At 40.8% G+C, this 26,283-nt stretch overlaps 1 protein-coding gene across 3 annotated transcripts in view; it reads right to left on the bottom strand.

The window, feature by feature from the left end:
- The window catches only part of LOC137104922 (cadherin-20-like), a 72,101-nt gene that overhangs the window by 23,771 nt on the left and 22,047 nt on the right, over positions 1–26,283 (bottom strand). The window contains exon 1 of one of the 3 annotated variants that reach the window (XM_067486802.1): positions 4,640–5,042. The exons of the other annotated variants lie outside the window; for them this stretch is intronic. The gene's annotated coding sequence lies outside the window, so the exon portion shown is untranslated. Of the gene's footprint in view, positions 1–4,639; positions 5,043–26,283 lie in introns of those variants that run through there. 3 annotated transcript variants of the gene reach the window in all.

The raw sequence follows: 26,283 nt of genomic DNA, 5'->3' as shown, positions 1-26,283 counted from the left end.
CTCCTTTCCCTCTAGCTCAGGACAATCAAGCACTTCACATCATCAAGGAAGGGAGAAAAGTGTAGTCTTCCCTTTCCTTCCTCCTCTTCCTGTCACGGAGAGGTGAGCTCCTTCACACCTCCTGTAAAAGGCCCAGGGGTGTGATGTTCAGAGATTGCAGTGTTTCTGTTAACACCCCAGCTCAGCTTTACTCGCTACATGTTCTACAAGTTCCCCTCAGTGCTGCACAGCACTCATTACAACTGTGCTGTGTATTTCTTTTCCATATCTTAGTTTTCAAGGTGCTGCCTGGATGTTTGATTTCATGGTTCTAAATACTATCTCCCTCTGCTTGGCTCTTTTTTTGATACGAACATCATAGGAATCTTTAAGATCAGCAAGGTCAATTCGGCAAATTTTGTGCAGGAGATGCTTCCTAAGGTTAGCCATCGATTTTAGCTAATCGATACCTTTTCACATGCGGCACACGGCCCCTCCGCTGCCTCTTTCCATCTGCATCTTGGTCTTATGCATTAGGAGGACGGCCGCATCTGCCCGCTCCCGCTGCATTAACGAGGCCGAGGAGGGGGAAATAGGCGGATTTATGGTCAAAAGGCAGAGAGAAAGTGAGGGGCAGGCAGCAGGAGGGTGGAGGGTGGAGGAGAAAAGCAGAAAGACTGTAAGCAGGGGGGAGATGGAAAGTTTAGGGCAGATTTAAAAAAAGACAGCGGAAGAAAGAGAGACTGGGCTGACTCCATTATGTTTTGTAAGAGAGAGTGCATTGTGCTGCTGTAGACTCTCTCTGAATCACCAAACTCAGTTAATCATTGTTGAAGAGGCACAAAAGGCACGGAAGGGTGGGGGGCGTGGCTGCATTGTCAGCGGGACGCTGGGCCGAGTGTGTATGTGTGTGTGCTGTATGTCTGCAGAGACAAACCCCGGGAGGGCGGCTTGGCAGGACGGCTGACACTTGACCTGGCTGCTCCCCTCCTTTCTGCCTATTCAAGCCGCCTGGTTGGCATGATGAAGTAAAATTAGCTCCCTGTTCTTCGCCCACAATCCCCTTCTCAGCTCCTCCCCCTCAAAGGTCACAGCTTGCGCCCAAGCATTTTGCTCCGTTTTGTCGTACCTAATGAGGTGACATGCTTCGTAATTGTGCCGGCAACACATTTCACACGTCTTCCTTCTGCTAATCTCATGGCATTCCGCTTGTTTAAGGAGAAAGCAGATGGCGTTTGCCACGCAGGCTGGATGGAAGCCTTGGGAAGGTACCAGGATGAGGAGTGAGGTGCAGTCACATGAAAGAGCTTTGCCAGACTTAAGAGGAAGAGGTATTTTCCCACTGATCTGAAACATTCTTCCCCGTTGAGAATCTGGCAGGGTTTAGTCCTGGTATCAAGCAAACACAATGGGAAGAAATGAAGTCAAAAAGGCTTAAGAGGCAACGGAACATCTGATGGGTTTTGTTTGTTCTGAGAAGCAACAAACCCCACAAAGAAGAGCTGGAGGAAGAAATTGAGTGACAGTGGAGGGGACATGATTGTCAGGGGGGAGCAGCTGGTGTGACAAAATGATGAGCCATATTGTTGTATCATCTTACTCCAAGTCCACCTGCTGCTCCATTAACTGCGATCTGACAACAACAGACTATATCAAACTGCTGCTACATGAGACGGAGAGGTGAATCTTTGTTTCCAGTGGAGACAAACAAACAGGAAATAACTGCTGCAGCACGACTGAGCGAACATCACTGGGCTGAGGCAGAACTCCACCTGTTTAGATTAATGAGTCACTAATAACAAGCGTTCTTTTCCGGTGTAGTAACTCGTGCAAACACGTCTGCTAACTAATACAGCTAATACTTTTAGGGATCGAAGTTCAGCTAAGAGTCGTGCTTGAGTGCTTCATCACATTCTTTAGACAACAATCTGAAAGGAAATCATGCAGCTATTTGGCAAACGTTGTTCACACAAAAAAGTTACATTTGCAGCTTTATTCGTTGATTTATATGAAGGATTTTTAGAAAAATACATAGTTTCAAAGTAAGAAATGGAAATATCCATTTAGTACCAAAATCTTTTTCTGATTTTCTGTGCAATGCTGCCAAACATCATCCACTAGAAAACTGATTCATACTAATTGCTATATCAGTCATGTTACCAAAACCCTCACCCAGAGCTTTCAGGGCCACCTACCTCCTGCTCCTCGCTGACGGAGGTTACTATGGGTCCACTCACTGTGTGGTACATTAGTATGGGTTCACCCTGTTTATTAAGTGTTAATTTCACAGTGACCATGTCTGTTCTCCACTCAGCGCATCTGTAAAGAGAGGCCTACCAGACTGTGGAAAAGGTCCTTAAAAACTGGGTGGACCCATGAAAAGGGTTCCACCCACCCTGGCAGGGCTAATCGTCATGGCCAATTTGTTAACCACAATTGATTTTGCATGGTGGAACGCGACGCCACCGTGAAGGAAACGTATATGTATCTCTGACCCAGGGGAGGACGCACTTTGCTTTTTGTTGCAAAACCCTTGGCATGAGACACCATCTTTATATAAGCTGAGCTGGTGCTAGTCTAGCAGGGTTTCCTTAAATACAGCTGCGAAGTCTAATTTCCACTTCCCGGCCTGCGTGTGGAGCGTGACAGAGCGTGACGGAGCGTTGGGCTGCAAAGCATCCTTTTTAAATTCCTAAATGCTAATGTTTACCTACTTATTTACACATAATTAAGTTCAAACTCTGCTGCTGCACTAACTTGTAGTCACAGCATGGCCTCTGATACGTTTCATATATGTGTGTGTGTGTGTCTGTGTGTGTTTGTGCAAAGACGGAATAAAATGACCAGGTCTGGTTTCTGAAAGCCTCTGTACTGTCACAGCCTGCAGCAGCAGCCCTGTTTCCTCAGCCGGCTCACAGCGAGAGACGGCACAGTCAGACTGAGGGAGGCATGTATTCTGGTCTTACTCTCTCAAGATCACACGGTTGTTTGTGTGTGTGGATATGAATATGAGTTCTCTGTGGATGCACAGCATGCCTGTATGTGCGTGTGTCAGACTGCTACCCTCTATTCGTCCTCATTCCCCTAACCCTGCACCCCCCCCCCCCCCCCCGAGGACAGACGCTGGCATGGGGCAGGCTTTGAACCTGCTTCTGCCGTGCTCTCTAATTGTAGGGAGCTCCCCGGGCCACAGCCTGTGCAGCTGTGTGCGCCGCCACCGCTGTGCCGTGACGAGCATCACATCCCCTGCAGCTCGTTTACTGTAAGTTGTTTTTAATTACTCGTCCCTGCCTCCAGTCTCTATCTGCTTTTTGTGCCAACTGAGCTTCAGAAGTTTGTTCAACTCTCTGCTACTCTACGTCTGTACCCACAATACCACCGACAAATTGGTATGATTTCATCCCCCTTCTGCGTTCTTGCAAGTGGTTTTCAGCATCTACTGTACATCTATGTTCAAACTCCTTTCTCTCGTTTTAACCTCACTCCTTCTCTTTCCAAGGCACAATTAGTTCACTCATTGCTTGGTGGAGGCCATAAAAGGAGCCTTGTCATTTATAGAGAAATTAAATCCCACAAACTGGCGTTCATCCCAGCCACTGGTGAAATGATGTCACCATGCATAAGTGTCATCTGGAAAACTTTACAACGAGTGTCACCCCACCACAAATTGAAAAACAGTGGCGTCTTGGGGATCAGATGTGCTCAGTTAATACTGGATTTCATTGTTTTTCTTTTCCAGAAGGAAGATTGGGTGTACAATTTCTAGCTACCACATGGCTGAAGCTGGAGAATCCTCCTCTTCATTAGATATTTTTCTGTGCTGCGGTGTCGTTTAAGGTATCTCGAAAAGAAGCACCACCACAGAAAGCTGAAAGGTTGTGTTAATATGGAGGCCTGTGCACATTGCTCATCTTTCAGAGGATCCTTCACTGCCTCTCGCTGACACTGATAATGGCAAGAAAAGTCTTTCTGCCCCGGCGAGAGTGCACATGCCAATCTTGCTCTTATTTGTCGGCCCGAGCTTACAAGACAGGCTTAATGGGTTTGATAGAAAAAGAAAAATGAAACTGTCCTCATCTTGAGAAACTAGAACCTTGGTTGGGGCTGAGGAATGAGGTCTGAATGCCAAACAGAGGTCCGTGAAAAGCAGATAGACATTCCTCTCCTTCAGCATGACTTGTTTGATGCAGCGACAGTGCAGACGTGCTGAGAATTGGAGAAACGCTTTGAGTCTGAGCTCAAAACTGAGCAGTTTTGTAATGTGCCAGCAACCCACCCCCCCCTCCAGCTGAGGCAGGGGCTCCCCAAATATTCACTGTGACCTACTTTTGATAAGCAGACAGGCAATATATTTGCATCTGTAAACATTGTCTCTCAATTAACACACCAAAAAAAAAAAAAGCTATCGATTGGGTGCAGCAATGATACAGTACTCCCACCTCGTGTCTCATTCATCTCAGCTCTTTCCATGCGCTTCAGTGCTCACTTACAGCGCACAAATCCCCAGTCACCCTTAAGTCATCCTCGCCATTCCGTGTTTACAGCTTGAAAGTATTATTGGCATTTCGTACTGGTACTGTTGTGTTTCAAAACGTGACCGGTGAAAGTCAAGGTTTTTTTTTTTTTTGTTTTGTTTTTTAGTACAAATTCCATGCCTTACCTTTTTGCTTTTTAACTTTATTCCTCTTTCTCAGTCCTTCTTCCGTGAAAAACGCTCATTTTTCTTCTTCTCTTATCTCTTTGTTCTTCCTCTGCCTGCACACTCACTAAATTTCCCTTGTAAAAGTTGTGAAAGCTACTGCCTGCAGTGCATCAGTTTCCCTAAAGTCACCTTGAGTCCACGCTCCCTTTCACTGTCCTCTTTGTAAAGTTTTCCCTCTTTTCATTTAGAAATATAAATGTATATATCTCCTTGAGGTGCTTCTTCTGTCACTGCTGCTGTCTGCCTCTCATAGCTGTCTACACACTCTCATCCCTGGTGTTGCCTATCTGCAGATCCAATCAGACTAAAGAACCAATTGTTCCTCTCTTTACAATCAGTGGGACGGCCTCCCCCGGCTCCAGCGTAATCCAGCCATCTACAACCTTGGGCATGGGAAAATAAGCATGCAGCAGAAAGAAGAGGAAGAGGAGGAGGGAGAGAGAGAAAGAGTCATAGATTGACAGCAGGAAAAGGTTGAAATCATTCGAGAGAAGGGTGGGGAAGCAGAGAGGTGAGGGGGAAATCAGGCAAGGAAACCATGGAGGAATGAGAAGAGGGACACATGAGGTAGCAGATAGTGAGCCGTGGAGGGAAAGGCTCTTGCACGCACCACAAAAGCAACTCATTTCATCTCAGGGTATTTGCAAGTGAATAAAATGACCAGTGTGGTGGGGAAAAACTCTGGAGTACGTGTGGAGATTGCCAGGGGTGCAGGGTCCTTGGATCACTGACCAGCGAAGTAGAAAATGCAAAGGATGAGGGGTAAAAAAAATAAAAAAATAAAAAGTCTTCCCTCTCATGCCGGCAAACATGTCCTAATGCATTTTAATGAGCTGGTGTTGTACACGACTGCATCTGTAGAGGGATTTATGGGCATAAAAGATGAACCCTTAAACTGCATTATATTCTACTGCTGCCCCAGTCAGAGTCAAAGCAATTAGTTTTCCAAATTGGCAAAAAAGATCTTAAAAAAATGAGGTGCATGCCAACACACACAAAAAGCACAGCAGAAGATTAGTCATGGTCATGGAGATCTGATCCCTGTTTAGCACGGAGCAAGAAAATAGCAGTGTTTCATTTAAGCAATCATGAAATTAATGCAGCAAAAAGAAGCTTTCAGACTCAAGTCCCTCGCAAATTTCTCTTCGGGAGAAGGAGGACCGGGAAAGTGAGATCATTTTGGAGATGAGCTCAACCATGTTTGAACAGAAATGAAAATATATTGCACAGAAAGGGGAAGTGTTCTATTCTGCTGCTTGGCTTCTTATTTTGCGTTTTTTCATTACATTGTCTGAGCTGTTTTCATATCATATTTATAGTCACAATGAAGCAACTGAGCTTCAGGCATAAGCTACAGTAACAGAGTTTTAGGTATTTCTACTATTCACAGCCCATTGGGAGGACTTTGCTCTTTTTTCCCACTCCACAGCCCTTTGACACTCCTTAATCTTCCTGACAGAGTAATTTGGTGTGTTGTACAGCTCTAAAAATACAGATGAAGGCTGTTGTCACCCACCAAGCCAGATGGTCAAAAGGTTGTACTTCTCCATTGGTTCAATATGTTTTTTCTTTTTCCCTTTCAGTCTGTCCTTTTCAATATGTCTTCTTTCTCATTTGGCAGGTCATTCTTCTTCACCGCTGGCCCCCCTCCCCCTCCCCCTCCCCGCCGGCCTCCCCATCGTCTTTGTCTCTTTGAAGACCTGACTGGTTAGAGCCCCAGCCAATCTATCAGCGAATGCTTGACTGGACCCCCAGAAAAAAGCAGGGGCTCCCTCTTTGTCGGGGCGGGCTGCAGAGAGAGAGGTGGCATTCAGGCCCATTGAACACCACCTTCCATCACTGTGGCAGAGCAGTGGATAATAATTGGCGGAACAAATTGAACCTATAGGGCTCATAGATGGGCTTCAGTCTGTTAAGGTGGCTGACGTCTAGAAAACAAGTCCCTTTGGGCCCCCATACAAAAGCTCAGATCTGCCGTAGAAATAGATTGGATACAGTCCATATTCTGCATGTTCCTGGACTCTGGTTTTGTGGTAATATGCAACATGTTATGGGGACACGGTGTTTTCACGCTTCGGATAAAGTACGCCTACTCCTGTTCTGTCATCTCACAGTACCTTGTACCCAGAACGACTATTCAGGATTTAATGGTTGACTTACTTATCCTCTGCGAACAAATATGCTCTGTGTTACAAATTCATAAAAAGCCCATTATTCAGTTTTACATTATTGTCTTGTTATTCGTTTCCCTCCTGAATAAAGCAACTTGGTTTTTTACACAACACAATGTGTTGATCAAATTCAAGTCCAAATACATGAGGATGTTTCCTGATACAGTTAAAAAAAAAAAGTTGGAGATTTTAATCAACCAAGCTAACTAGCAGTTTGCCTTCAAATATTAGTGCTTATCTAAACAACTTTTGTTTTTTTGATCAAGCAATAAAAGATCATTAGAATGTTTTTTTTTTTAAATTCCGGCGTCAATTCTCAAGCTTCACAGACACAACAAATGACAATGTAAAGAGACACATTGCAGCTGCGACAGAACTGTTTTAAAGATGTTTGTCTCGATTAAATGATCATCTATCAAATATCTGATTATTGTATTTACAGAACTTATAGTTTTTCATGGCCACAAATTTCCTTCTTTTCAGTAAAGGTGCTAATTTGACTTGTTTGATCACATTTGTTTTCCTCTCCTGTCAGGTCGTGTGTGTGCCAGTTCCTGCCATGTCGAAAGGCTGCAGGTAGCATCAGGAAAACCCTTTTTCCACCTGCAAATGTGCAGAGGTCAAATGGTTTCAAATGGAACAACCCCCAAAGTCCGACGTCCAACTCGGAAAGTCAGAACCTTTCAATCTAATATGGCTGCTCCATTTGTTAACAGAGTGAAAGCTGTAGAAATACACTGTTTCTTAGTGTATTTATCTGTAGACTTGTTGCTACAGCCTTTGTCTGTGCAAACTACGCCGTGATGTGTCGGGTAAAAGCACTAACCCAGTTAGAGTGAGTGACGTCATTTCCAGCTGAGACTTGTAAATCCCGACACAAATGAAACCCATCATCATGTTTGCAAGCTACCAAATAAACATTTGTACAATTGTATCTACATTTTTTTTACAGACATTTAGCTAAACATTTAAGATAATACTGTAGCATTTATTTAGAACAATTATTATGTTTATCATAATAAAAGCGTTAAGTTTCACTTGGTTTTCTTATGTCAGTATCACCAATCAGAGCCTCAGATCCTCTCGGTTGTTTCACCATCTAAATAAACCAAGGTATCTGCCACAGTTCTGAGGTCTGTAACCACAGAAAGCAGAGAACCCTCTATCGAAAAAAAGAAAAAAAAGAAAACCTGACCTGCCTTCCCAAGATTAAAAGTTAAATAAGCTCTTAATAGTGCTGTTCAACCACTTTGCAATTAAAGTAATGACAACATGTGGTGCACGGACTTGATGAAAAACACAGCCCAGGAAGGTAATACCCTGCTCGCCGCCTGCCCTTCTTTACCCTCACTTAAAATGCAACAGCCTTCAGACGAAATAACCTAAACAAAATTCTCCCAGTCTCACGCAGTGTATCACTTTGCCACCACAACCACCACTAGGGGAAAGCATGAAAGGGGGTTAGGTTTCAGAAGAGCAAGATGAGAGAGCGCCAGAGAGAGGGAGCAAAGCCTCCATGTCATCTAAGATAAGAGGAGCAGCTCTCTTTGCTTCTGCTCAAGATTAAAAATGGCATGGAGCAGAACAAGCCTGAGTACAAAGAGCTCTTCTGTGTCTTTAGGGTGTGCAGTCAAGCCTTTTCATGTCAGATTTTGGCTACAGGTCGAAACAAAGGGAAATTTGATGGGGAAGTCGGTGTCTTTGTTGAGGTACACACACACACACACACACGTGAACTGAGGATTTGTGTACACAAGCCAACTTCACAACTAAGCACTGAGCTTTACAGTAACTGGCGGAAAAAACAAAAATGCTATGTTTGGCCTTGTGAGGTATCAGAATTGGCGCAGGGTGGAAAGAGTGAACCGTGACATTAACTGCCTGCCTGCCATCATCTGGCTTCCTGCTTTGCGTGTGCTCTCGTCTCCGACAAGCTGTGTCTTTCAAGATCCCATTTTCCCGGTGACCTTTTCACCGCTTCTCTCCCTCTTGTCTGAGCTGCGGCACCTCTGCAGGGTATTGACTTTCACTCCACCGTGTTAAACTTTGCCATCCACGTGCAGCTCGTTGCCAATCCTCCGCTGTGACAAGGGACGGCATTCTGTTTGGATAAAAGGCTCCCCCGGCTCTTTGATGCGGTTTCCAGCAGGAATAGGCAGGGACTTGGCCTTGATGAGCTGACAGGAGCTGAGGAGACATGGGGCCTTGGAGCAGCAGGACCACAAACCTAAGGAGCAGTCTGATATTTACCCCTCCCTATTCTGTCATTCCCTATAAACCTACCTCCCTGTCCCTGTGACCCCGTCTCTGCTGCACAATTAAGTGGGAGCACATACTTTGTGACTGATGCAAGCAACACAGAGAAATGCACGCAGACTATGAAATGTCTAAATTATGAATGTAATCCATCTGTAATGTTATTCCTGCTTAATTATTTACACGTAGCCAACAAAAAAATGAATGTGGAAAGAAGACAGGAAAGCTTGTTTTCCCCCCCAAAAAAGTTTTTGTAAACTCAAGCATAAAAAATACATTTTTTCTTTACTTGTTTAACCCAAGCTAAACAAATGGATACAGTATCTCTCTGTCTGAAAAAAAGCTAATTCACCAGTAGCAACTGCACGCGTATCATATCAGCAGGTTTGACTGTGCCTAATTCCCTACCCCCACATCCCAGAGTCAATAGAATAACAATTAGGGGGAGTGTGCGCGCTCCATTACACGTTTGGTATGCACAGGCAGCCACGTCTAACCAGTAACAAACACACACAGGATAAATGTCTCCTTTGTTGGTTTCTGTCTGTTTGTAGTTCCACGCTGATCCAGTGATCAGAGGAAGAAATAGTTCAGCGGGGGTTTAAACAATACCATCCGCCACTCTTCCTCCACCTCTAAACAAACCTGGTTTATCACAGTGGAAAAACAGTGGCTTCTTTCAAAGCTATGTGCATGAAAAGTTTCCGTTTTCTTTTCCAGCTGCATAAACACAATAAATCTCAACAGAGGAAAGGAACAGGAGTTAGAGCAGAGGGAAGGGATGTTTTATTTGCTCCGCTATAATCATTTCCAAAGAAGTCGAGCTTGCACAGCGCTGTGGATGAAGCTCTTGCTCATTTTTGGCCAAATGCTCGTTAACTATTGGTGCATGTAAAATCAATTAGGATAGTTATGAGGTCCTGCTTCCCTCTGCAGTCTTACTCCCAAGGTCCGTAACAGCAGATTTGGTTGAATTGTGTGGGGGGGAAATAAAATTTTCTCTGTCACCTGGCAACTAAAAGCTTCAAGGGGCCCACTCATCTTAGAAGGTCTTAGATCCACAAAACCTTTGCTTTGCCACTGGCTTTATTCTCATAAACATCCAATCTGGGGTCAAAGAATCTTCAGCTGAAGATGGTGAACCCTTTTACTAAAGAACATGACTTTGTTGTCAGTGCACTTACAGCGATTATGTTGAAGACTCCGGTGTTGGTGACTTTACAGGGTACAACTTAAAAGTCTGTGTGTGTGTGTGTGTGTGTGTGTGTGTGTGTGTGTGTGTGTGTGTGTGTGCGCGTGTGTGGCTTTGTATGAAGCAGCCAGTCTCTGTGCACCCTCATGTGAGCCTACATCCGGACCGAAAATCAAGCATTAAACTGGCTGTATGAAAACAAGAGGATGGATGGTGGTAGTGAGTAGGTTATGATACACTGTACAATAGTACAAAGTACCACAATGAATGAACACTTGCAAAATGCATCACTGAGTTAAACACTGCAATGATGGAACATGAACTTAATCTGACGACTTGCGACTCATAAATTCAGTTTGCAAACATCTGATTTTATGTTGTGCAGAAGAATTGTGTAAAAACATTTCATTGCCTCACAAATACGGCTTTAAATTGTGTTCGCATTTTGTTTAAATGAAATGTAGTTGTGCTCAGCCCCATCAAAGGATGCGATGCCATGCTTTTGACGTCAAAAGCAACTTTTTCTTACTTCAGTTTGGCTCAGTACAAATGAAAACTGTAGTGTGGAAAGCTATTCAAACACTAACTAACATTCCTGGCAGAGGGCTAATGGGACATGCAATGTAAATGGTTCTAAGGAACCTGCCTTGTGAACTACAGTATCTTAACATGCTAACACTGGCTACTCTGCTTGGAACATACACCTGAGGCACCAACAGGTCATCTGCTTTGCAAGTGATGAAATAAAGTGATAAATAAATCATTTTTTTGACCAGGGTTGGTGCTAGATGTAAACTTAAGGAATCACAAAATGTTTGCAATCCATCCAAGGTCCATCCAAGGGGGAAGATAAAGGTCAGTACTGCTGTAGATGTTAAGGTGATTTATCTAAGGCCACAAGTGCAAACTTATAGTAGTGAACTAGGAAAAGATCATAAGGGGGACCTTAAATATTTGTCAGACAAATAGTTGATGAAATATATCTGTCTGCACATCAGAGGGGGAACCCCAGAAAATATGTTAATACAATATGTAAAGAATCCATATTACACACAATTTTGGCTTTTTATTTGTATCATGGGGTTCTACTGAAATAGTTTTGGAGGATTTACAATGCAGTAGTACCTCTTCAGCTCCGATTTAGCTCCTGTCTCTTTAAGATCTCCTTCACTCCAAGCCCACTTCTGATTGGGCAGCATGTCGAAAAGCCTGCTGGTGGGCCGAGCAGAGCGAGGGGTGTAACATGAGTGGGCGCGCAGACCCAAAAGAGAGGTCGGCCATGTAGCCCGCTAACGTTGTTCATATTAGACTGTAGGGAATATTTTGGAAAAAACTAAAAAGGAAAACACATAGACATCTGCTGGATTAAAATAAAAAACTACTTCTTTGTAAATTGCACAAAAACGTAATAAAGTTTGAATTGTAAAACTTTAAAACAAATGTGTACACTACTACACTTTGCATTTCAACACGCGTTTGTACAGTTAGTTTTCATTCCCGCTTTGTTCAAACTAGCCCAAGTGTATTAAACCAGTAACCTCTCCTCGTGTCCTTTCCTGAATCATGAGCTGACATGCCAGACAAAAACAGAGAGCAGGATGAAACCGTTAGCCGGCAGTTTGATTCCGAGTCAAATCATGCACCTGTTAGCTGATTTAATAATTTTCCCATTAACTCTACACTGGGGTTTGCAAGGGGTTGATGACAGATTGATGTGAAATCATCTCTCTTAATGACTCTGCAGTGCTCAGCCCCACAGAGACGGGGGATATTTGGCTGCGGAATCCAGAGGCGTCTGAGAAACGTCACCATCACTTATTTCTAAAAGAGTCATTTGTGTGCTGGATAGACAGCCACTGAAAGCAAAGGAGAATTTTAATACCTCATTTACTGAGCTGACAAAAACTATCCCAAGAATGTGGAAACATTTGGTATTGATGAAAGTAGAAGAAAGCAGGCCAGTGCTCCTAAAGTCGGAATTAATTGCCGTCACTGCTGCTGCTGCTATGAATGTTTTTGAAGATGTGACACTTCTGGGGCTGATCTGGGCATTATCTGCACAAAAATTAAACCAGAACTCACTCCCCGTGCACAAAATAGGATAATATGACACCTCCATATTCACTGAATTGACAACTGCAAATATAGTAGCAATGCTGTAGCCAGAAAGTCAAAGTGACATGAAATGTTAGAAGCAGAATATCACTTAGCGTCAGAGTATTTTAAAGTTCAGAGCTGGAAAAATGTCATTCAGTAACCTACAGTAAATTGCATGCTGTAAGCCAACTCCGTTTCCTTATTTAGTGTCAGTGAATTCGATCATGAATGAAGCAAATGAGGTGCACTGGTGGCAGAAACATCCCAGATTGCAGACTGAAGTTTCAGTTTTGCTCTTTTCCTTAAAAAAGCAGCTTAACAGTGGCAAAAAAAAACATTTTTACTGGCGTCCAGCTGTTTACTACTCAGCTTTCTGCAGTGAGGTAGAGTTGTATTTCAGGGTAAGGTCAGTTCACTCTAACATTACTGCTAAGAGACAATTCTTCTCGGGATTTCAGTGAATTCTTTAACATTTGGAAACTTGTCTTGATTGTGCTCGATTTGTGATAGTGAAACTTGAGTTTTTTTCAGTAGCATTAGTAGTGGTAGACTACGGAAATGTGTATACAATCTACATGTTATTATCATAAATGCACACAGGAAAATGCGGAACATACTTCTAGCCCACTGGTTTCACACTATTTTGGTGTGAAACTTTCTAGCTCACAAGTGTGTTATATTAAAAAATGATATTCATGTTAAAATCAAATTAAATCATAACTGGGATTATTTACAATTCCACTGTGCACCTTTCTGATGTTCATTATTACGCATTCAAATAGTATCCAAACCTAAAGTTATTATATCTAACTTAAGTTAGAATCTAAATTAATCCACTCTGCTCCATCCAGCACTGCTACACTCTTCTACTGACTGCTACAATCCACTGCGCTCTGCACAGCCTTTTAGGTACTAACCATTATCCAGTCACAGTAAGCAAGAGTGATGCAAAACTCACTAATCAAACACATTGGTGAAATTCTCTGAGTGAGTCTCACTCTAAGGCATTTAGAAGCAAAGATCTCTGAAAAGCTGTGAGTATTAAAAGATTTAATACACTGCAGCTTTACTTCAACCAAGCTAAATTGTTATTTGAATATAGAAATTCATTAATAATAAAGTAATAATAATAAAATACATAAAGTTTTCGTCTAAATGTATAAATAGTATTATTAATGTATTAATAAGTATTAAATAAGCAAATATTTAAATCAATCTTTCAATCAGAGTGGCCAATAAAACACTGCTTTTCATCATGGCAACACTTACATTTACTAGCCTTGCCAACATCATGGTGACCAGTATGTCAAAAGACTCTCTTGACGCTCTTGTGGATCCCTACGATCTAGGCTAAAGGCAATAAGAAAGGACAGAGCGTGAAATGCATTAAAAAAAAAAAACCTTCATATGAGCGTTTACAAAGGACAGTGCAAATTATTGTAACCCTAGTCCTAACTGTAGAAGATGATGTGCTTATTTCAGTGCATAATTTATATTCAGCCTATTCAAATCAATTATTAAATCCCAAATGTCTACAGTCTCAGTAAAGACTCAGTAAAGGAAGAACCAATTGTAGCTTCTTTTAAAGTGCTCTATCAATTAGACAAGTTAACCGTAAAACCTATTTCTTTTGGGAATTACTTCAACTCGTTATGAAACACACTGGATCCACACTTTGGATCTGCCAACTTAGGTTTAACCCGAGCGCTGAGAGCATTTCTGCTTCAACGGCAGCCGTGTCTGTGGGGAATGTGTGTAGCTTTAACTCCGATCTGTCCACAGGTTCAGGTTCCCTCTGAAGGGCAGCGCAAGTCCTTAAAAAGTGTGTGTGCTGTCATGGTCTCCTTGAACAAGTCTACCAATCCCAGCCTACTCGGTCACCAAATACAGGCGAAGGCACTACGAGCTCTGAAGACACTGTCTGACGTTATTTAGCTTAAAACAAAAGAACAACATTACAACTGAAGTGCTGCTTTCTCTCTCAAAGTGGCAGTTTTCAGCTGAATAGTTCCGAGCACAACTGAACCTTAGCTAGCAGCCTTGTGTACGGAGCGTGCCAGAATAAGTTTGTGCCATAATGCAAGGTGACGTGCCAGCAGAGATGAGAGAAGAAACAATTGACGGAGCTTTTGTTACATCTTTAATTACAGGCCTTGTGTTTGTCTTGTTCAAATGAGGGACCTTGGGGAGGCAGCGCTCTGCGACTGATCTGTGCTTGTTTCTGTGAAATGAATGGCCTGACCTCTCGTCTCCCTGGGCGTTATCCATCTCTAACGCAGAGTACAGATGGAGAGAAGGTGTGTGAGTGTTAGGATGAATATATATTCTGTAGCTTATGATAGGAGCGTGTGTCAAACCTACTTAAGTAGATTTTGCATTAGAAAAACATGCCGTCTCATCACGCAGAGCAGGGATTAAGGATGCCTAGCGAGGTTCGATGTATACCTGGGGCGCTCCGCTCATTGCCCAGTGTTTAAATACACCCATCTACCTCATTCCTCACTGCACTTCAACCTCCAGTAAGATCAACAGCTGTGTCAAAGGAGATGATCCACAGCTAATACGCAGTTGTCTGACCTTATTACATTTAGTGGCAGGCCCATGCTGCTGCTTCCCAGGAGAGTGCCTCTGGTCCTTCAGAAGAAATTTAGACTGGCTTGAAACTGCGCCGCATCCCTGCAGACGTTGGCTGCACTCTTCATGAGATCGTGTGTACATGTGGACTTGACAGCCAGAGACTAAGATCATGGATTTGATCTGTGAGTCGAATCAGGTTAGTTTAATAAGCTGATGTGAGCTTTGCCCCCTCGCCGTGTCAACCTCTATAAGAAGATGAGACTTTTCTTGGAGTCAAAGGGGATGGCTGCTACGCTCGTTTGCTTCATTAGCTTTCGAGTGGTTAGAGCAAAATGTTCCAATAATTCATGAAAATGTAGTAAGGAGTGAATGCGAGAATGTGCGCTGTCATGTTGTTTGATCATAGTTTTGGTTAGATTTACTCACAAAAACCAAAACAATTAGAGTTCGGAAAAGATCGTGTGGCGAGTCGAAATACAGCGTCAACTCTGACAAAAACAATAACGCTGACCAACAAAATTAAACTAAACACAAACTATTGCCTCTTATCTCAAAGTCCTGTGTTTAACCCAAACATCCACCATCAACCACCTCCCTGGAATCACTTGTTTACAATGAAATTCATCACCAACATGTAAAGCCAAACAGGTCAAGATTGCCCTGCTTTCCGCTGCCATTTGATGTTTTAAATCGCCAGCAAATTGGAATAAAATTTGATGTAGCTAATGCGACAACAGGCCCCGAGCGCACTGGGATGGCGCTGCTGACTCCTGTTTATTCCTTGATGTGTATATGAAGGGGAGGTCAGAAACAAAACAACCTCTGTGCACTGTCAATTTCACTGTCATACAATATTGTCGCCCTAGAGGGCAGCGTCCCTATGCAGCCATCCCACTGTGGTGCAACAGGCTGCGTTCACAACTGCCCAGTGCAATGGGGTTTATAAATACCTGCTGGTGGCATAAAACTAAATTAAAAAAGGCAGAAAAAGCCAAACGGGAGGAAAAGCAGTACAATCACAACCTGTCTGGCTAGTTAATAAAAACTGTATGGCTGAGAAGCTTCCTTTAACCTAACTATGGCATCTGTGGCATCAACTAAATGCTGCTCACTTCAGTTCCACCCAACCTCAAGTTTGTAATACAATCGTCTGTAAACTAAGTTTTAACACAGGGACCTTTTTCAACATCAGCTATGAAATGTGTAAAAGTCCTATCATGGCCAGTTGATATTACTCTCTAGATCTAGATCAACTGATTTCGGGTCACTTGGGGTCAGCACAACAAGCAGCTGACAAACGATCAGAACGAAGAGTTCGAACAAAGAAAAACAGATGCACAGATATTCTTGGAAGCCTCTGTTTTTCTGTTGCCACTGGGATTTCTCTCTCGCTTTCTCTCTCTCTCCACTGAGTCACTGTCACCCTGTCTCCTCTCCCGGCCGCTAGATCTCGTTACGTTGCCTTTTCACTGAGCCACATTGAAAATTGGCTACATACAATGAAGCATTGGCTGAAGACCTACCCTCAGTCCCTGTCAAGCTCCCATCCGGGCCGATGGAGCACAAGGTGTCTGTGTCTGAGATCTTGTTACGGGACTTATGATCTATTCATAACAGCCTGCGCTGTGATGTGCTTCACAGGTAGATTTTCTGCTGGTGCTGACAGATAAGTGGGTTTCTGCCTTTGAGCAGAAGTAACCACATATTGAGCCCTAAGTCAGACAGATACTCAAGTGTCACCTCACAACAAAGTGTAGACACAGATAATATGATACTTCTTTGTGGAGAGAAGGTTTTAATGGATTACTACTTCTGCTCTTGGGTCCATGTTAAACTGTAGTGGTATCAACTGCTTCCAAACAGGTTTCACAGAGTCTCTACCTCCATGTGGTTTGACAGTAAATGTAAACTCGGGTTTAATGTAAATGTAAACTCAGGCTTTAAATCAACTTTGATTTAAACACTTTATATATGTAACATTGACTGTGCTGAGCTCTGAGTGGTGTCAAAAGGCTTCCTGCAGCTGATGTTCAGCTTTCTCTATGTGGCTACTGTGCCAAGGAGCTCTGCTTTTTAAAGGCGTGATAATATTAAACAACATTAGACTGTTGGTATTTTCCTGTATTTATACATCAATTTAATATAAATATAAATCTACATTTTATATACATATATAATTTAATAGGCAAACTTAAAGTACAAATGGACTGGGGTTTATTGCCAAGCAGGTTGTCAGAAACAAGGAATTTGTCTTCAAGATAAAAATAAAAAAATTTACATTATGGAAAATCTGTGCACAATATTAAATGATAAAACTTGTTTTCATTTACAATCATACTATTTATATATGGAAAATGTGTTTTTATAAGAAATCCAGCATTGAGCTAAATCATTACAAATTCTACGTTTGTAGATCGACAGATATGTTTTTGTAATTGTGAGAGAAATTCAAGTCATCTGCAGCTAATGGACAATTACCCCCCCCCCCTTATACTGCAGGTAGCTTAAGCCACAGTGCGCATGCGTGATTGCTGATACAGCGTCAAACTTGAATGAACCGGTTGTCTTGGACCCGATCTGAAGTAAGAAAACACTGTTAATCTAAAAGGAAATTGTAGGTGACAAATTCATGAACTTGCTCCGACTACTGCTCAAAATGGCTTTTCTAACATATCCGAGCTCAAAAATTCTGTGATATTACATGTGTTGGCAGGTTGCAGGAAAAATACAAGTTTATTACAACAGACAAATTTGCTAACTCTAACGCTAGCTTACTAAATGTTAGCATGTTAGCATAATCGCTCATTAAACTTGAATGTCACGGTGTGCGAAATAAGCATCGCTGTAGGTCAGAACGCGGGTTTCGGCTATGATTTGCCATAGTTCTCGGTGACAAGAGCCGCCCATTAGCCAGGTTAGCGAGCGCTATTAAGTTAGCTGTTCACGACTAGCTTAACTGTAAGTGGCTAGTAAACCACTGCTAACAAAGCTAACGCTAACAACATTCTGTAAAATAATGTTTGGCCAGCTCTTGGCAGTCATACTATTATTATTATTATTATTATTATCAAGTGTTGAATTTCAAATTTTGTGCATGGTTTACGCTGTACATTACATCCTGGCTTTGCTTTTGTCTCTGGCAGAGAAGATCACTGCCCCGGACCCTGCTGGTGCCCATAACTTCTTCCCCTAAGGTGAGACCCAATACACAAACCGCCAAGGTACAGTATGAAAATTCAAGGCAGTAGAATTCTACAGGCATATCTAGTGTGAAACGGCAGTGGTAATATTTTACTGTTTATAGCTTGCAATATTTAATAGTATTTTTCTCATGGTTGTACGCTTGCTTACTGTTTACATGCATATTATTGGGTGTGTGTGTGTATGTTTTGGTGTGAGTTTGTAAGTTTGACGCAGTCTTTAAGCTGCTGGGTGTGTGTGTGTGTGTTTGAAGTTCTCTCGGGATCAATCGATCAGTTGATTACAGTTGTGGAGGTGCTGCTTGGGCAGGTTAACTTTCATGTTGACCTATTGATTCCACTGCGTGCTTATCTAGTCAGGATGTTGTAGTTAAAATACGAGCAGGTCTTTGTTTCCATGTCCATTTCTTTCTTTTTTTCTGTCTAGAATTACATTTGAATCATATTTAGACTTAAGTGTGAAAAACAGTCCCTGAGCTTGGGACAGTTGTTAGACAGTATAACCCAATGCTCACTTACTAGTACTACTGTATTTACTCATAAAGCTACTGAAAGTATAGGGTCTTAAATGAAACAACCAGGCAGAATTGCAGCCTGTCAGTGTGTGTATATATAAACAGACAAAATGTTTTGCACAGTTTTTATACCATGTTCATGAAAATGTAATTTGCTCTGATTTATAATATGTGTGTTTTGTACCAACATATAAAACTAGGAGTTGATTCTAAGCTTTGCACTTGCAAATGTGCATGTTTTTCTTTTCTTACATTCAGGAAATTAGTTTCTCTATTATTATGTTACTCTACCTCATCAAGATAATGCATGTACAGGGCAGGTACAAAAACATTCATGGTGTAGGCCACAATTGAACTGATCTGTCATAATCTCTACTTTGTTCAGACAATTTGGTGAATTGAGATTCAAATCCAGAGCTAGCCAGCAGAAACAGTTCAGTTCCTGGAGGGGGACGGAGGTTTTGTTGGCCTAGGACTGCTGGTTTAATAGCTGACACCACAGGAAACGCATAGGCATGCATGGCACAAGAAGCCGATTTATTACAGAAATAAAAAGCATATTTTTAGTCATTTTTCTTTGTGTGTTTGTATGCTGACAATAATGAATTTAAATACATTTACAAAGCACCTAACGAAAGTGGTGTGATGTGGATGAACTAATACAGCTTTGCTATGATAATATTAAGTTGTAAATTTCTGGATGTCTTGCAGACGTACTTCAAACATTATTTGGGGCTGTTATATAGGATGTGCACTTTGTTTTACAAAAATTACATTTCAAACATTTCCCTGAATATTAAACAACATTGCAAATATATATATATATATATATATATATATATATATATATATATATATATATATATATATAAAAGTCTTTGAAGCACTATTATTGGTGGGCTAAATAATTTTAATAGCTGTAGTTTATACTTGTTCACTTCAGAATTAGTCAAATCACACAAAGTATTGACTTTTTCAACTGGCTGATTATTCTTCTCACTCTGTAATGAGAAAGATGTTGACAAGATTTCAGTAAGACCTAATTGCTACGATGGAGAAAAAAACAGCCATCAGGGCGTCATGAGTTATTATTACCCCATAAAATTATCTAAGAAGAATCAAATGAAAAGGTTTTTTTTTTTATTTTCACTGAAAATTGTCATAGAAAACTATCTTACACACCAGCTAATTAGTAGACAGATGTTTGGGAATCACAGTTGTGCCCAGAAGGCTGAAGAGTCCAACTCGTTATTTCTCTGTATGAAGCGTCTGATAAACAACGACCACAGAGGTCTGCTTGAGCAAGGCACGCATTCTTGCTGTTGCTCAGTAGTCAGCAGGAGGGGACTGTTTGTGGAGGCCAGCTTCCAGGTATAAATGTAACTGTGCAATGAAAAGGACTGTGGACTGTGAAAAGGCCAGCAAAAAATAGTGCAAGTGAAAAAAGGCTCAAGGACTTGGATAAGTTGGATGAAATCAAAGATGGTCATTGTATTGAAAATGAATAGGAATTTGTAAACACTAGATTCAAAGAATGCATGTTCAATGTAACTAGTCATTGAACATGCATTTACAAGACCATATTAGCAAACAATCTTTTCATAAATTGAGAAGAATACAAACAGAATGGGGAAAAATAACATTTAAACAACAAAGATGAACAGAATGCCTCAGGGCCACAGAGTGTTGTTATAAGCTCTTCCACTGTGCTTGGCACACAGTAAAAGATGTATTGGACAAATGAAAACAAGCAATGACAATAACAATAGTGGGTTTTAAATTTTAGCTAAAGGTGATTGGATATTTTGTAATTCGTTGGCTTTAGTATAATCTAATGCCCGCTCTGAGAGTAATAAGCAATTTCCGTGTGTTTATCCCCACAACTCAGAGAGAACTAATCTGCACTCAACAGCCAGGGCCAAAAATAATTAAATTAATTGCGAGCATTAAGGCTATTCAGCTGCCAGAGAAAGGTAGAAATGTAATTATCCACATTGAGACAGAAACCTCTCTGTTTCCTTCAGTGCTCTGTCTCATTGTGTGTGTCTGTCTAACTATTGTGCTCCCTTTTTTCTTGCTCTTTAGTTCTGTCTTAATGGGCAACATCTCCCACTGGAGCAGAAAAAGGAACAAGAACTGTACTTTGGCTTTGGACAATATTCATATCCTGGTTTTAATTGTTTCTAAAACATTTCCAGTATTTTTTTGGTGTTGTGGTGTACAGTTATTACAGCTTAGAAATTCTCCTGGCAGGAAGAACTGCTTCCGAAATGAATAAAATTATGATTGTATTCATTATGACATCACCCCACTGGGAAATATTTTTGACCTGGTCTTATGAAAACAAGATTAAAGGACTCAATAGAAACTAAATGACTTCTTTATAATGGGATTATAATGTGCTGTCCTGCATGCTAGCTATGCTACATTGCGCTGTGATGCTATAATCTGTCATTAGTGGAGACTGAAACCATTGGAGTTCTAGCCACACATAATTTCATTTGCCCAAAAAAAAAAAGTCCACTTACTATTTTAGACAGATTTTGTCAAGGAGTTTGATATTGTGTTACTTCTAAGTATTAATACTTTAGATATATCATCATTATATTACTTTGCTGACATAAAGTGTAAATTATTTTACACTAAACCAGTTCAAGATTCAAAAATTTGTGTTTAGACAAAGGTTTCTGCTTGTTGTGTGACAGAGGTTAACCATAATGCTAATCAAACACCTGATTGGTCAGTTCCGGATTGTAGTTGTGATGGCTACACCCTTTCTTTTTTTCTGATAAGTCTACCCATCATTTTCTTTAAGCTGATGCCCTGGTGCCTCATCATGTGTGAGGCGTCTTCAGGGACACCATACACTGAAACAAATTAGCATTCACTTAAAGTTGTGTTTTTACAGTATCTACACTTTGTTGTTGACCAGCTAGTTAACATTTTTGGCTGCTCTTTGGTGCTGGGCAGGTAGCATTCAATGACTTTAACAGAGTCATTTTGTATTAAATGATGCATGCTGCTGCTTAAAAAGTGATGGCAGGAAGACTATATAGAGCAAATGTGCTATAAAACAGACACAAAATGTGAAAAGAGCCTAGAGTCTGTGCAGAGCAACATAGTTGGAAATAATATAAATGATATATTTTTTTATGAATTCATCAGCTGCAAGCTCCCACTTGTAGTTAATAAAAATGACAGAAAATTTATTATTTAGAACAATACATTAGTGAAGCTTTAAAATTGATAAAATGGACTGCTTTATCATACTTGTAATTAATAATAATAATAATAATAGCTTTATTTATATAGCACTTACCAAACAAATTACAAAGTGCTATACAGCAAAAAGGAAAAAAATAGAATCAGGGCAAAAATAAAGTAGCAGCCATATTATAGAAATGGTTATATGTAGAATGAAGAAAACTTGTTGATTTGAAATCTGATTTTAAGTAGTGCCAGAGTAATTAAAGTTGTCCTATTATGGGATTAGGGAAAAAAGTTTGACTAATGCCTGTTCTGAGAGTCACTGAATTATATTGATATATCATAGCTTTTATTTCTGGCAAACGGGAGCTTTTTTTGTTCCAACCTTGATTTTTACTGACCTCCACATATCTAATGACAACTATCTGCTGTGGTGAGGCAACACTGGAGGGAACAAACCTTCTCCTTTGTTACCTACCAATCCCTGGAGCGCAGGGCTTGGTTGTCATGGGAGACAGGATGTAGCGGCCTTGTATTACAGGGGGCAGCAATTGTGCTGAAACATGACTCTGCCTTCAAAAGCTATTGTTCTCATTCTCACACCTTGCTGGAGTGGGAGATGAGCTCTATCGGGAAGTGGATTCCACTTTCACCACTGCACCAGTTTTCGGGGTATACGCTCAGAGAGCACTCTCCCGCCCAGGTTCAGTAATATACTTTACCTGCTCAGTTACTCATTTTGGCCAATAACAAGGTGCACACATTCCAACAAATCACACACTTTTCTGATCTCTCCACGTGAACCGTCAGGCCATTGTGATATTCACAGGTAACCAACAAATGTTTCAGGTACATTTTTCTTAGCAGCCTGACAAGATGTCTGATGCAAACTCGGATGCTTGCAGTCCGTTCTTTTTTGATGATCAATGAAGCGTGCAGTTGAGTAATCATGACCTACTTGACCCTGACAGATAACGGCTGGGCTGGGTGGGGTGTTAACGGTCTCTCAGACAGTACGAGGGCACTGACCAGTGCTAATGACACTTTCTCACTTGTTTATTTTGCATCGTGTGGACACAGAACAATATATGTACTTACTTGCTTGGGAGTCTTTTATACCTTACCGCCAGTCATTTATCATTCTCTACGTCTTGCAGTTAATGATTGAAGGTAAATGTGTAAAGAGGGTCTCAACATGCAATGTGTGAATAAAGATCTGTTTATCTGCATGAACAGGTAATGGTGGGTGTGTTAGTAGGTCGTTGTTAAATGGTATGGGCTGTATTGTGAGCCACCTTGTGAAAACTGCACATAATCAGGTGTGATCAAGCTTGTTGGTAAGTACTAGATAAATAGAGATGACGGTGCTGGCTTTTTCCAAAGAACCAGTGAATGAAGTTTCCCATTAACTTCCTTGTGTGAGTGCATCTCTACTCACTGCCTTTTTTTTTTTCTTTTCTCTCAGAGGACAAGGAGAGAAAGGGAGTGAGTGGGTGATTGAATTAATTATGTTTTATCACCTTTTAGCTGATTGAAGTCTACCTTACTCCCTTTAGACAGCTTGTGTTTGTCTCTTTGCTGGCGCCAAATGGATCAGGCCTGTCACCTAGTGCAGGCGCTGCCATCTCTGTTGTCAGAGAATTGGACTTTAGGATCTGAGTGTTGAGGCTGTGTTGTCAGTTGGTGTCTGCTGCTTTTGTGGTGTTGGGCTTTTTTTTTGTCTTTTATTTTTCCTTTTTCTCAATAATTCATGTCCGTCAAAAAAAAAAAAAGAGTCCTGGTCCCAGTGTTCATTACACACAGTGATTTGTAGGAACAATTTCAGGTTTCTAAAGTGCTGTATGTCTGTCACATAAAGGGAGTTGCATCTGATTTACAGAATTAGCCTGCTCTCATATAACAAAAATAAAACAGTGCTGTGGGCCGATCAATTTATGAACACATTTCAATTAATCTATTGATTATGTCATTAGATAATTGTGGTTTTGATTGGTTGTCTGAAAGGATTCATTTCTATAATTTTGATGAAAAATTAAAATGAACAGATACTATATATGTTTTACAGATACATGGCTAAAAAAATAGAGTAGATTCTGGACATTCTGTCTTGACCTTGGAAATTTCAGTGTTTTCCAGAGCCCATTTGAAAGCTAGTAAGTGGACGTAGAGTGAAGCTACATCCCCTCAGCCACAGCAGTCAGGTTTTAGACCTTCACATAGCACAACATCCACTGCAAGTGCTGTATTAAATGGCATTGTTAATTAATTTGACCATAGCAATACTGAGCTGCACTCTTTGTAGATCTGTGGAGTTGAATTTGTTGTTGCCTATGCTTTAAAATTAAGTTACCAGGTGGCTGGTGAAGAAGTTCCTCAAGGATATATTAATTTTACTCTGTTCTTAAAACACCTTTATTTTCCAACTCCATCAGGACTATCTACAGCAAACCAGATTTTCTCCAGGTTACAGGAAAGTTTTAATTACCTGCAGACCTCCCTGTTCAAAGCTTTTTGATATCTTCACTGACAGCAGATTGTCCTACAAGGCTCATGTTGATCATATTGCTCATAAATTCTAAAATAATTCAGTACTTGTTTCTGCTTTGAAAGCAGAAAAGCTGATCAACATTAATTAGGCTGAGGGAATTTAAAAATGTTACTAGCTCATGTCACCAATATAACTTGTGATTGTTTAAGTGTTGAGGCGTATGCTTATATAATTACTTTCTTAATTTGCTTATTTTTCATCTACTGTTAAATTTGTTTTGGTTTTTTTATAGAATAAAAATGTTAAATATTATTTTCAGCACAACCCATTATGTTGAGTTTGAGCTTTCTTCAGTACATTGTTCCATATTCCTTGACATGATAAATATCCATCAGGCTTCTCTTTGCGTGTGTTCGTGGTGGCGGTGTGATAAAAATGTCGAAGCTTCCATGTCAATACATTCGATCGGCTGATGGATCATGCCCAGGGATATATTAAACACCACTCACAATTGCCAACAATTAGCCAAACGGGCAGAGGATTGATCTATGTACAGCTGACAAGGTTGACAAGGAAAATCTTCTTGTCTCAGGAGAGTGAGTAAAGAAAGTGTAATATGTTGGTGAGAGTTAAAGATGAGACAAAAAGTGAGTAGAAAAGGGTGGATATAGATGTTTCATTGCAGTGTAAGGTGATACAGGGAGCAGGAAGCCACTCTCATAGCTGACACCCCAGACTCAGAATGACATATCCCAGGTCCCAAACAACAGAATTCCTCTGTGAGCTCACCAGTTGTTCTGTTTGGTAAAGTTTGACATACAGGTTCCTGGAAGACATTGTTTACAAAAGGCTGCTGGGACCAGGTTTCTGCATGCTGCAGCAGTAACACTTGTGATTTTCTTTTGCATATGGCTCATATGATTTGCTTGTTTCATGTATCAAAGCACACTTAAGCAAATAACAACTTTCCAGAAATTACCTACACACCTAATGTATGTCTGTAGCTTTGTTTAACTTATTGTTACTTTTGTCTTTTTTATTCAAATCTCTCCTAAAAATGTCTGTATAATCCTGATTCAAAAGAGAGGAAAGATATTTTGAAACAAAGTTAATGGTACCTGGATTATTATATGAATTAAACTTTTTCCGTGCTAATGTTGCCATTAAGAGCTGCAAACGGAGAATTGTTATACTTTTTATACAATTAGTATTACATGCATTTTGTATACCAGTGGTCGCTAACTAGTGGACTCAGTGTCACTGCGGTAACAGAGAAGCTTTTATCTTGAGTGCAAAATGTTTCACTTTAGAATAATGAGTCTTGATAGGATTTTTTAACAGGTGCCGCGTGGCTGTCTTGCCAGAGGGTTCTCTGGTTATGATGTGTTAGGCTTTAATATGTATTAATTTACAACATTTAGGTCTTATTCACGTTCATAGATTATCTATTTGAGCTCCTCTTCTACGAAATGAAATATTCACAACTAAACAATAAAAGTCACTAAGCAACCTCACAACTGTCATCACATTCTGGTTTCAATAATGCAAGCTCTGATTTGCACACCAGCTTTTATCCAACTGAGCCCCATCTACTTCAAACCAATGACAAATGCACTTAAATAAACATAAAGCACATAAAGCATTAATAAATAATTGTATGTTCATATAGGACCCTATCGCACATTTTAATGGTAAAGGAGCTGAATGAGAGAACTTGTTTTTGGAGCATTTTAATTTCTTTAGTTTGTAATGAACCTTTCACATTGAGCTTCTCATACAGACACGAGTTGCTAACTGTTGTATAAAAGTCATCCGACCCCTGAGGATGTTATTCGCTCAGGTTATATGGTACTGCCCACCTAGTCATATCTACCTGGCACTTATAATCACACTAGTGAA

Source organism: Channa argus, chromosome 19, assembly GCF_033026475.1.
Source record: "Channa argus isolate prfri chromosome 19, Channa argus male v1.0, whole genome shotgun sequence".
NCBI lineage: Eukaryota > Metazoa > Chordata > Actinopteri > Anabantiformes > Channidae > Channa > Channa argus.
The sequence above is the reverse complement of the archived record's forward strand: the minus strand, read 5'-3'. Positions and strand labels throughout refer to the sequence as shown.